The sequence below is a fragment of the Papio anubis genome, chromosome 8 (assembly GCF_008728515.1).
Source record: "Papio anubis isolate 15944 chromosome 8, Panubis1.0, whole genome shotgun sequence".
In the NCBI taxonomy this organism is placed as follows: Eukaryota; Metazoa; Chordata; class Mammalia; order Primates; family Cercopithecidae; genus Papio; species Papio anubis.
In genome coordinates this window covers 35,443,715-35,454,427 of record NC_044983.1, presented here as the reverse complement: position 1 = coordinate 35,454,427, position 10,713 = coordinate 35,443,715, and the positions used below count along the sequence as shown (strand labels likewise).

The following is a 10,713-nucleotide window of genomic DNA, read 5'->3' as shown; positions in this document are numbered from 1 at the left end:
ACACACACACACTCTTAGACAAAGTACCAACCCAGAAAAGAAATGCAGCAGAGGCGTTTGTAGCATTGCATACCCAGCTGGGTCTTGGGAAAGAGTCTCCTTTCCAGCGCATCATGGAGGAATGAGCTTTTGAGAGCAGGTGCTGGGTACCATCCCTGATCTCTTGCCAAGTGTCAGAGCTAATCTATACCCTGGATGTTTGCTGACTACCCTGATCCTCAGGAGGCAGGTGTTCAACCCAGGGACCAGAGTCAAAATTATTGGGAGACATAGTGTTACGAGTCGACTTGCTTTCTCCTCCTGCAAAAGATATGTTAAAATTCTAATCCTCAGTACCTCAGAGGTTACTTTATTTGGAAATTGGGTCATTGCAGGTGGAATTACAGGCATACCTCACAGATATTGTGGCTTCAATTCCAGACCACCATAATAAAGTAAACATTACAATAAATTGAGTCACACAAATTGTTTAGGGTGGTGATTGCTGAAGGTTGGGTTGGCTGTGACAATTTCTTAAAATTTTTAAGTTTCTTAAAATAAGATAACAATGAAGCTTGCCATACCAATTGACTCTTCTTTTCCAGAAAGATTTCTCTGTAGTATGTCATGCTGTTTGATAGCATTTAACCCACAGTAGAACTTCTTTGTAAATGGAGTCAATTTTCTCAAACCTTGCTGCTGTTTTATCAACAAAGTGTACATAATATTCTGAATTCTTTTTTGCCTTTTCAGTAATGTTCACAGCATCTTCACCAGGAGTAGATTCCATCTCAAGAAACCACTTTATTTGCTCATCCATAAATTAATCGTCTGTTCAAGTTTTGTCATGAGATTGCAACAATTCAGTCATGTCTCACTGAGTTAGGCTCCACTTCTAGTTCTCTTGCTGTCTCCACCACATCTGTAGTGACTTTCTCCGTTGAAGCCTTGAACCCCTCAGTGTCATCCATGAGGACTGGAATCAACTTCTTCCAGACTCCTGTTCATGAGAATATTTTGACCTCCTCCCATTAATCATGAATGTTCCTTTTTTTAAACCAAAAAACATTTTTCATTTAAAAAAGTATTTACAACACATAAAACACGGCAAGATTTATTCTTTTTTTCTCATTTCTGGTATGGGACCTTTGGTGGCTCCTCCACTATTGCGCTGTTGCTCTCCAAGCCAATGTTACTATCACTGGTTCCTTCCTCTGCCATACTATCTACCCTCTCTTGGCCACTCTCCTTGTCCTCAGGAGTAGACGTGCCTTCTTCACTGTTCTGTTGGCTCTCTGTCATTTCTTCAAGGCATGCCTCGTCCGTCTCCATTGGAATGTTCTTTGTCATCTTTCTTCTCCTCGCCTTTGCTGGCTGCTTGTTTTCCCTTAGGAACAATGCTGCTCTGTCTATGCTCAGCTTGCTCTGCCACCTCCTTCTCCCTTTTCTCCTGCCTTTTGTGGGCCTGTTCCTCCGCCTGTGCAATCTCAGCTGCAATTTTCTCCATATCCACTTCCACTTTCAGACCACACAACCTTTTAAGTTCATCGTTAAATGAATCTGTGCTTTCCAGGTATTTCCTCTTCTTCTCCTGGTGTCATTCCTCTATTTGAAGAAGTTCAGCTTCTAGTTTTCACTGATGAATGATTAAGGACTGGACCTGTCATTTGAGGATCTGCATTCTAGCTGTTGTGACAATTGACCGGACATCCGGCACACTCTCACTAAGGATTTCACTGATGAGGCGGTGGTTTCTCTGGAAACGGGCGGTGGCTATATGCTTCATTGGAAAGCTGTCATCATAATCATCTGGATCTTCAGGAGGCTAAATATTCATGTATGGTTCTCCTTTCTCCATGCAAGACTGTCTCTGTCAACTTTCTTCCTCTAAAGCAGCTTCTGCACAACTTTTTGCATTTAGGTAAGCAAGGTATATGGGGGATTTATGATAGGCCTTCATAGATTCATTGTACTCTATCTTTTCTGCTTTGCATTCATTTAAATATTCTTGTTTTTCTTCACCAGTGAGATCTCACCACATGCCACCAATAATCTTGCCAATCTCCTACAACTTTAAGTCAGGGTTGGAAGCCTTTACTTGGTCCCAGACCTTTCTGCCTGTACCTCATGTAGGGCATCAGCGGCTTATCTGGTGGCTTTGGGGATTTTGGTATCGTAATACCAGAGGATGCAGTGACCTGGCTGTTGGTGCCCGGATTCCCTCCAAGCCTGTAGTTGTTGTAGGCGAGATGACTGTATGGATTGTATCTCACAAACCCTGGTGTGCTGGGCATTTGTGTTGCAGGAGCTGGGGTGGGAGGTGGAGTGTAAGATGGTCTTTCCATGGGCAGAAAAAGTGGCTGCAGTTCCGGCTTCTCTTCCCTTTGTCCCGCACCATGAGTGTTCTTAATGGCATCTAGAATTGTGAATCCTTTCCAGAAAATTTTCAATTCACTTTGCCCAGGCCCATCAGAGGAATGAATTCCTAGGGCACCTATAGCCTTACAAAATGTATTTCTTAATAAGACTTGAAAGTCAAAATTGCTCCTTGATCTAGGGGCTGTTGAATGGATTCTTTGTTATCAGACAGGAAAATAACATTCATCTCTTTGTACATCTTTACCAGAGCTCTTAGGTGACCAGGTGCATTGTTAATGAGCAGTAATTTTGAAAAGAATTTTTTTTTTTTTGAGAAGTAGGTCTCAACAGTGGGCTTAAAATATTCAGTAAAACATGTGATAAGCAGATGTGCTGTAATCCAGGCTTTGTCGTTCCATTACTGGAGTACAGGAAGAGTAGATTTAGCATAATTCTTAAGGGCCCTGGGGTTTTCATAATGGGAAACAAGCGTTGGCTTCAACTTCAAGTCCCAGCTGCACTCACTCCTAACAAGAGTCAGGCTGCCCTTTGAAACTTGAAACCAGACACTGACTGCTCCTCTTTAGCTGTGAATGTCCTAGATGGCATCTTCTTCCAATAGAAAGCTCTTTCATCTGCATTAAAAAATGTGTTGTTTAGTGTAGCCACCTTCACCAATGATCTTCCCTAGATCTTCTGGATGACTTGCTGCAGCTTCTACATCAGCACTTACTGCTTCACTTGGCATTTTATTTTACAGAGCTGGCTTTTTTCTTTAAACCTCATGAAACAAGCTCTGCTAGCTTCCAGCTTTTCTTCTGCAGCTTCCTAACCTCTCTCAGTCTTCACATAATTGAAGAGAGTTAGGGCCTTGCACTGGATTAGGTTTTGGCTTAAGGGAGTATTATGGCTGGTTTGATCTTCTGTCTAGACCACTAAAGTCTTCTCCATGTCAGCAATAAGGCTGTTTCACTGTCTTATCATTTGTGTGTTCAATGGAGTAGCACTTTTAATTTCCTTCAAGAACTTTTCCTTTGCATTCATAACTTGGCTGTTTGGTGCAAGAGTCCTAGCTTGCAGCTTGTCTCAGCTTTTGACCTGCCTTCCTCACTAAGCTTAATCATTTCCAGCTTTTCATTTAAAGTGAGAGAAGCGTGATTTGTCCTTTCACTTGAACACTTACAGGCCATTGTAGGGTGAGTAATTGGCCAAATTTTAATATGTTGTGTCTCAGGGAATAGGAAAATCCCAGGAGAGGGAGAGAAATGGAGAAACTAGCAGTCCATGGTGCAGTTCATATACATTTAGAACATATACAACATTTATTAAGTTCACTGTCTTATTTAGGTGTGGTTCACGATGACCTGAAACAATTACAATAGTAACATCAAAGATCATGGACCACAGACCGCCAGGACAGACAAAATAAATAGTAATAATAAAGGGTGAAATATTGGGAGAATTACCAAAATGGGACACAAACACACAAAGTGAGTCCATGCTGCTAGAAAAATAGCACCAATAGACTTCCTTGTTGCGGGGTTGCCACCAACCTTCAATTTATAAAAAATGCAATTTCTGTGAAGGGCAAGAAAGTGAAGCGTAATAAGATAAGATGTGCCTGTAGTTACATTAAGATGAGGTTGTGCTGGAGTAGGTTGGGCTCCCAATCAAATATAACTGGTGTGTTCATAAGAGAAGAGAGACACTCAGGGAGAGGTCACAGATGACAGAGGCAGAGATTGACATAGCTGCCAGCCACGCAAGGCCACTGATTGTCCGCACACCACCAGAAACTAGGAAAAGCCAAGGAAGGACTCAGAGGGTTCATGTCCTTGCCAACACCTGCACTTTGGAGTCTTAGCCTCCAGTGCTTAACTGTGGTTGTAAGTTGCCCAGTTTATGGTGCTTAGTGAAGGCAGCCCAAGGAAGCTAGGATATATGCGTAATTTGAAGGAAAAAAAGATGTATTTAATATTTTACCAGAATTTTCTATGTGGAAAATCAAAACAAAATCCTCTTGTTCTGAAAAAACAAACATCTCAAATAAAGCGCCCACATTCCTCTAAGCTTCTGTATACAAGTAGAAGGCGACAGGTCTCTGCTCAGACCCTCCTGTGTGTCTGCATGTCACCTGGTCTGGGGTAGGAAGTGGCCGTCTTGTCATGGCAGCCTCCAAAACCTGCTCCTCTGCCCCAGCTCCTCTCTGGCTTTGGGTCCTCGCTCCACTCCAGCCACACAGACAGCCTCCCTTTTCTCAGACTCTCCAGGCAAGCCCCCTCCTCAGGCCCTCACATAAGCTCCTCCCCTGACTGGAAGGTTGGGACCCAGGCAGCACCCTGGCTCATTCCTTTAAACCTTTGCTCAAATGTCACCTGCTTGGTGAGACCAGCAATTCCTAACAATCACTCCTCCTCATTTCCCCTGACTTTGCTTTAATTTTTTTTTTCCAGAGAACCTATCGCTTTCTGACATACCATATAATTGACTGATTATGTAGATTGTGTATCTCCCCATGAGAATGTTAGCTCCAAAAGAACATGGATTTTTTTTTTTTTTTCCCTGTTTTTCATGCCCTGTTCCTAGAACAGTGTCTGGAATACACTAGGTGCTCAATACATATTTCTGAATGAATGGAAACTTAGTCTCCTGTGTATCTGACTTTCATCAATGTTACCCTCTGGGAAGAAGGAGATCCCTGAAGATTTAATGTTTAGACTTATATGGAGGAGATACAGGTTTAAGAAATGAAGAAGCTGCTGGGCGCAGTGGCTCACGCCTGTAATCCCAGCACTTTGGGAGGCCAAGGAGGGCAGATCACAAGGTCAGGACATCAAGACCATCCTGGCTAACACAGTGAAACTCCGTCTCTACTGAAAATACAAAAAATTAGCTGGGTGTGGTGGTGGGCGCCTGTAGTCCCAACTACTCGGGAGGCTGAGGCAGGCTAATGGCGTGAACCTGGGAGGTGGAACTTGCAGTGAGCCGAGATTGTGCTGCCACTGCACTCCACAGTCTAGCCTGGGTGACAGAGCAAGACTCCATTTCAAAACAAAAAAAAAAGAAGAAGAAAAAATGAGAGGCTGTGCAGGCCAGTGGCAAAGGCCTTGAGCTGGGGCCATGAGGGTCTCATCTGTAAAAGACAAATGAAGCCATCGGTTGCCTACAACCCACTTCACGGGCATGTTGGGAGGATGAAGAACTTGATGCATTTTAAAGTGCTCTGAGGTCCTTAAACAAAAGACATGCCATGGAAATGGAATGTTATTACATAAACTAAACCCAGAAGTGTATCAGGAAATAGCTGAACTGAATCATAGCCAGTCTCAGAGCAATTTTTTTGCCTGAGAAATTTAATAGAACAGCCTACAAAACTATGATGCAATTTTCTTTCTTATCAACCGTTCCTACCTTCTAAATTTTAGCACAGGTGCTGTCTTCTTTTTTCCTACACAGTAAACAGATCCACGATAAAATTTCGGGATTGGACTGAGGGTGGTTGGCTGTGCAAATAACTGGGCCATAAAAGTGTCTTTAGAATTTTCCTCTCTCTCTTTTTTAAACAGTGGTTCTTCTCATAGGAATAAAATGTATTACTCAGAACAAATGGCTGTGTATTTAATTATGTCGAACCTTAACACTTTTTTTTTGTTTCATATTTCATGTGTTCTGTGTTGTGTAGGGGATATTGAGAATTAGACTTTGTGGTATTCCTTCTTTTTTTTTTTTTTTTTTTTGATGGAGTCTTGCTCTGTTGCCCAGGCTGGAGTGCAGTGGCATGATCTCGGCTCACTGCAGCCTCCACCTTCCGGGTACAAGTTATTCTCCTGCCTCAGCCACCTGAGTAGCTGGGATTACAGGCATCCACCATCACACCTGGCTAATTTTGTATTTTTAGTTGGCCATGCTGGTCTCGAACTCCTGACCTCGTGATCTGCCCGCCTCGGCCTCCCAAAGTGCTGGGATTACAGGCGTGAGCCACCACGCGCAGCCTATTCCTTCCTTTTAAGGGCAGTACACATAACTAGAACAGCAGTCATGAATGTCAGAACTACTGAGGGCAGCCTGTGAATGCGGTTTCCCTCCTCTGGCTTCTCCTCTTGCTGTTCAGTGCCCTCTGCTGTCTGGAAGGAGCCTGCTAATGTTTGGGTTAACTGCCTAGCCTACTTATATCACACAATGATTAGTTTTTCCTTCAGGTGATTTTACTAATAGTATGAACTGGCACCCATTACAATTCTGAATCCTATTAGGTTGCTGGTAAGTGGCTGTCATTGGCCATCCCCTTGTTTAGAAAAAGATATTAACAAGGAAGGGTTAACTTGCAAAAGTTGATCCTCTATTCTCGGTTCCTACCTTCCTGGAGGCCTAGCCCAAGGATGGATGGAGTGAACTCCAGGCAGGTGTGTCACGTTGTATCGAGGAGTAACTCAAAGTTCAGTTAGTACTTTAGTTCTGAATAAACATAGCTCTGGAAAGTCCCCTTCAATCCTGACTGTCCCACAGATAAATCTCCAGTCTTATATGTTAGGGCTTTCCTCCAAATTAACCACATTTATCAAAACATTTATTTTTTGATAATTACTATTTAAATTATTATTATTATTATTATTATTATTATTATTATTATTATTTGAGACAGAGTCTTGCTCTGTCACCCAAGCTGGAGTACAGTGGCACGATCTCAGCTCACTGCAACATCCACCTCCCAGGTTCAAGCAATTCTCCTGCCTCAGCCTCCTGAGTAGCTAGGATTACAGGCATGCGCCACCACGCCTAGCCAATTTTTATATTGTTAGTAGAGACGGGGTTTCTCCATGTTGGCCAGGCTGGTCTTGAACGCCTGACCTTAGGTAATTTGCCCACTTCAGCCTCCCAAAATGCTGGGATTACAGGCGTGAGCCACCGCGCCCAGCCTAAAACATGATTTTTATCTCAGAAGGGAGAAAGTTGTAGTAGTTTAGACTTTGGACATTGGGGCTGGGTTAAAAATCTAGGTTTTTCCCTTTTACTAACTGTGTAACATTAGGCAATAATCATGTTAGCTTCATTTTTTCTATCTGTAGAAAAAATATCACCTACCCCATAGGGTTAATTTGAAGATTAAATAAGAATATGTAAACAAAATTCTTATTTAAGGTTCTGGTATATTGTAAGCACCAAGTACATATTTTTTTTCATTTCTCCTTCATGTTTGATTCTAATTCCAAACTCAAAAGATATCTTTATTTCTTAGTTCATATAAAGGATTTCCTAGTCATCTGTGTATCTTTTTTCTTTAATATGATATTATCCTGGCTTGTTGGGTAGTAGGAAAGAGAAAAAGGAAAGAGAAGAAGATGAGAGAAATGGCTGCCGAAACACTTTCAATTCCACCTGTTATTATTTTGGTAGTTGTTGACGCTGCAAATGAGAACCAGAACATGTGGCTGGTAGATCACTCCAAAATGTTTTGTCCTTCGCTTAAAATGATGTAACTTGGGCTTAAATAAGATATGACACATCTACCCAAAAGCAGATAAGGAAAAGTCATTCATCTGGAAGGGAAGTATTCTAGGATTCAAAATTTATAAATATTATACCGAACTATTCTTGACTAGCATTTAAACATGGGAAATCAACAATGTTTACTTAATTCCACTGATTTATCATAACATTCAGTTTGTGCTTTTATTTCCTATGGCCCTGAAAATTCAGAAGCAACTTCCAAGAAAAGTAGTTTAGGTTAAAAATCACCATTTTCGGCCGGGTGCAGTGGCTCACACCTATAATCCCAGCACTTAGGGAGGCAGAGGGGAGTGTATCACCTGAGGTCAGGAGTTCGAGACCAGCCTGGCCAATATGGTGAAACCCCATCTCTACTAAAAGTACAAAAGTTAGCTGGCCTTGGTGGCACATGCCTGTAATCCCAGCTACTCAGGAGGCTGAGGGAGGAGAATCACTTGAGCCCGGGAGGCAGAGGTTGCAGTGAGCTGAGATCGTGTCACTGCACTCTAGCCTGGGTGACAGAAGGAGACTCTGTTAAAAAAAAAAATCACCATTTTCCCCCTTTAACCTGAGAGTCAGTTGACTGGAAAACAGGATGGTTCCCAGCAAGCATATAAAGCAGTTGGACCACCATGACTGCCTTCTGAAGATGCTTCCCGGAGAACAAAGCACATCCTCTACAGAAACCTCTTGATCACCAAGTAGGGATGACACTTCTTTGTAGATGGAACACTATGAAGTTCTACCAAAGGAAGCTGTGGAATTTTCAGTCTGAATTCTCATGAACTTTCCCTGCCTGGGTGATTTGAGATGCTTGTGCCTAAAACAGCTTTCTAGGCTGGGCTATTTCTTCCTCATCTTACCAACATTAGAGTTCTTTGAACTTTCAACATCTTTTACCAGAGAAATGGAAATAAAATGAGGAAGTAGGTAGACGGAGGTATTAGAACCATTTGCTCCTGAGTTCATAGTCACACTTACTTCAACACATCTCAACCTTTACAAAACCATTGGGATGAAGAACACAGGGGAAATTCTCTCTAAAGGGATTTTTTACTATACTGGTTCTAACCAGTGGCACATAGAAGGAAAATAAGTTTTTTAAAAAATTTTGTTTGTGTGTTGAAAGAACTTGTTATTTGTGGGTAGACCAATAGGATTGTGTTGTTCTAATTATGCACAGAAAATATCAATAAAGTTAACAGTAGAAACAGAGTCTCCTGTTATTATTTACATGAACTATCTGCCTCAGTCACTATCTTGGTGCACATGGGATCTCCATTTTTGTTGGGATCCATATATTGTAATGAAAACAATAATGAATTTGGACTTACTTGCATTTGAATTCCACTTCATAATTTATGGTGTGACTATGACCATCATTTATTTATCCAATTGATGTGGTGTGGCTCTGTATTCCCACCCAAATCTTACCTTGAATTGTAATAATCCCCACGTGTCAAGGGCAAGACAAGATGAAGGTAATTAAATCATGGGGGTGGTTTCCCCCATGCTGTTCTTGTGATGGTGAGTGAGTCTCATGAGATCTGATGGTTTTATAAGCATCTGGCATTTCCCCTGCTTGCACTCATTCTTTCTCCCACCACCCTGGGAAGAGGTGCCTTCCACCTTGATTGTAAGTTTTCTGAGGCCTCCCCAGCCATGTGGAACTGTGAGTCAATTAAACCTGTTTTCTTTAGAAATACCCAGTTTGGGGTATTTATTCACAGCAGCGTGAGAATGGACTAATGCACCAATACTTATAAATATCTGCTGTGGAATATTTCCTGTGGCAAGTGTGTGTTGTGGCAAAGTAGAGGGAGGCACAGAAATAAGTAAAATATTATTAAGAGGAAAACTTCAGACAAATTAAAGTTGTCTAAACAGAGCTTAATTGAGCAAAGAATGATTCATGAGTCAGGCAGCCTCCCAAACCAGGATAGGTTCCAAGAGACTCTGGTGCTGCTGTGTGGTTGAAGATTATTTATGGACAGAAAATGGAAAATGACATACAGAAAGCAGAAGCAAGGTACAAAACAGCTGGATTTGCAGTTGACCAACCAGCTTCATCTTGTCTGCTGCCCAGAAAAGCCAATGCACCAAGAACAGCATGTTTTGCAGCAAAGAAAGCATTTAATAATTGGAGGGCCAGCCAAGTGAAAGGACAGTAGATAATTGTCAAATCTGTCTTCCCAATAATTCAGAGGGTAGGGTTTTTCAAGAATAGTTTAATGGGCAGGGCAGTGGGGAATGGGGAATCTTGATTGGTTGGGTTGGGGATGGAATCATAGGTAAATGAAGCTGTCTTCTTGTGCAGAGTTAGTTCCCTGGGTGCGGATGACAAGACCACTTATGTCAGTTTCTTGGTATGGGTTAGTAATCTTGTTGGTGCCAGCTGGTCTATCAGAATGAAGGATCTGAAAAATACTTTAAACAATAATCTTAGGTTTATAAGACTGATATTATTTCTAGGCACAGCTACATGACTCTTGAACCATAATTCTGACCTGTGGCTAATTTGTTAGTTTTACAAAGGTGGTTTGGTCCCTGAGTAAGGAGGGGATTACTTTCAGAAGAGACTGTTATCATCTCTGATTTAACATTAAACTCTAAACTAAATTTCTCCCATAGTTAACATGGCCTATGCTCAAAAATGTACATACACAGATTTTGAGGTTAGAAGCAAGATAAAGTCAGCTATGTCGGATTTCTCTCACTGTCATACATTTTGCCAAGGTGGTTTCATATAGGTTACAGCTTGGTGTTTCCCTTATTTGAATATGATTTGAACAGTTGGCTGCCTTCAATTGGCTGAAACTCAGTTACTGGTGTAAGAGTAGGTTATGGTCTGTTTACACATCCAGTTAAGTTATAGTTTATTATGTATGG

At 41.7% G+C, this 10,713-nt stretch overlaps 1 pseudogene; it reads right to left on the bottom strand.

Moving 5' to 3' along the window:
- Positions 1-1,026: 1,026 nt before the first annotated feature.
- Positions 1,027-2,315, bottom strand: LOC101023992 (annotated as a pseudogene).
- Between the last annotated feature and the right edge of the window lie 8,398 nt (positions 2,316-10,713).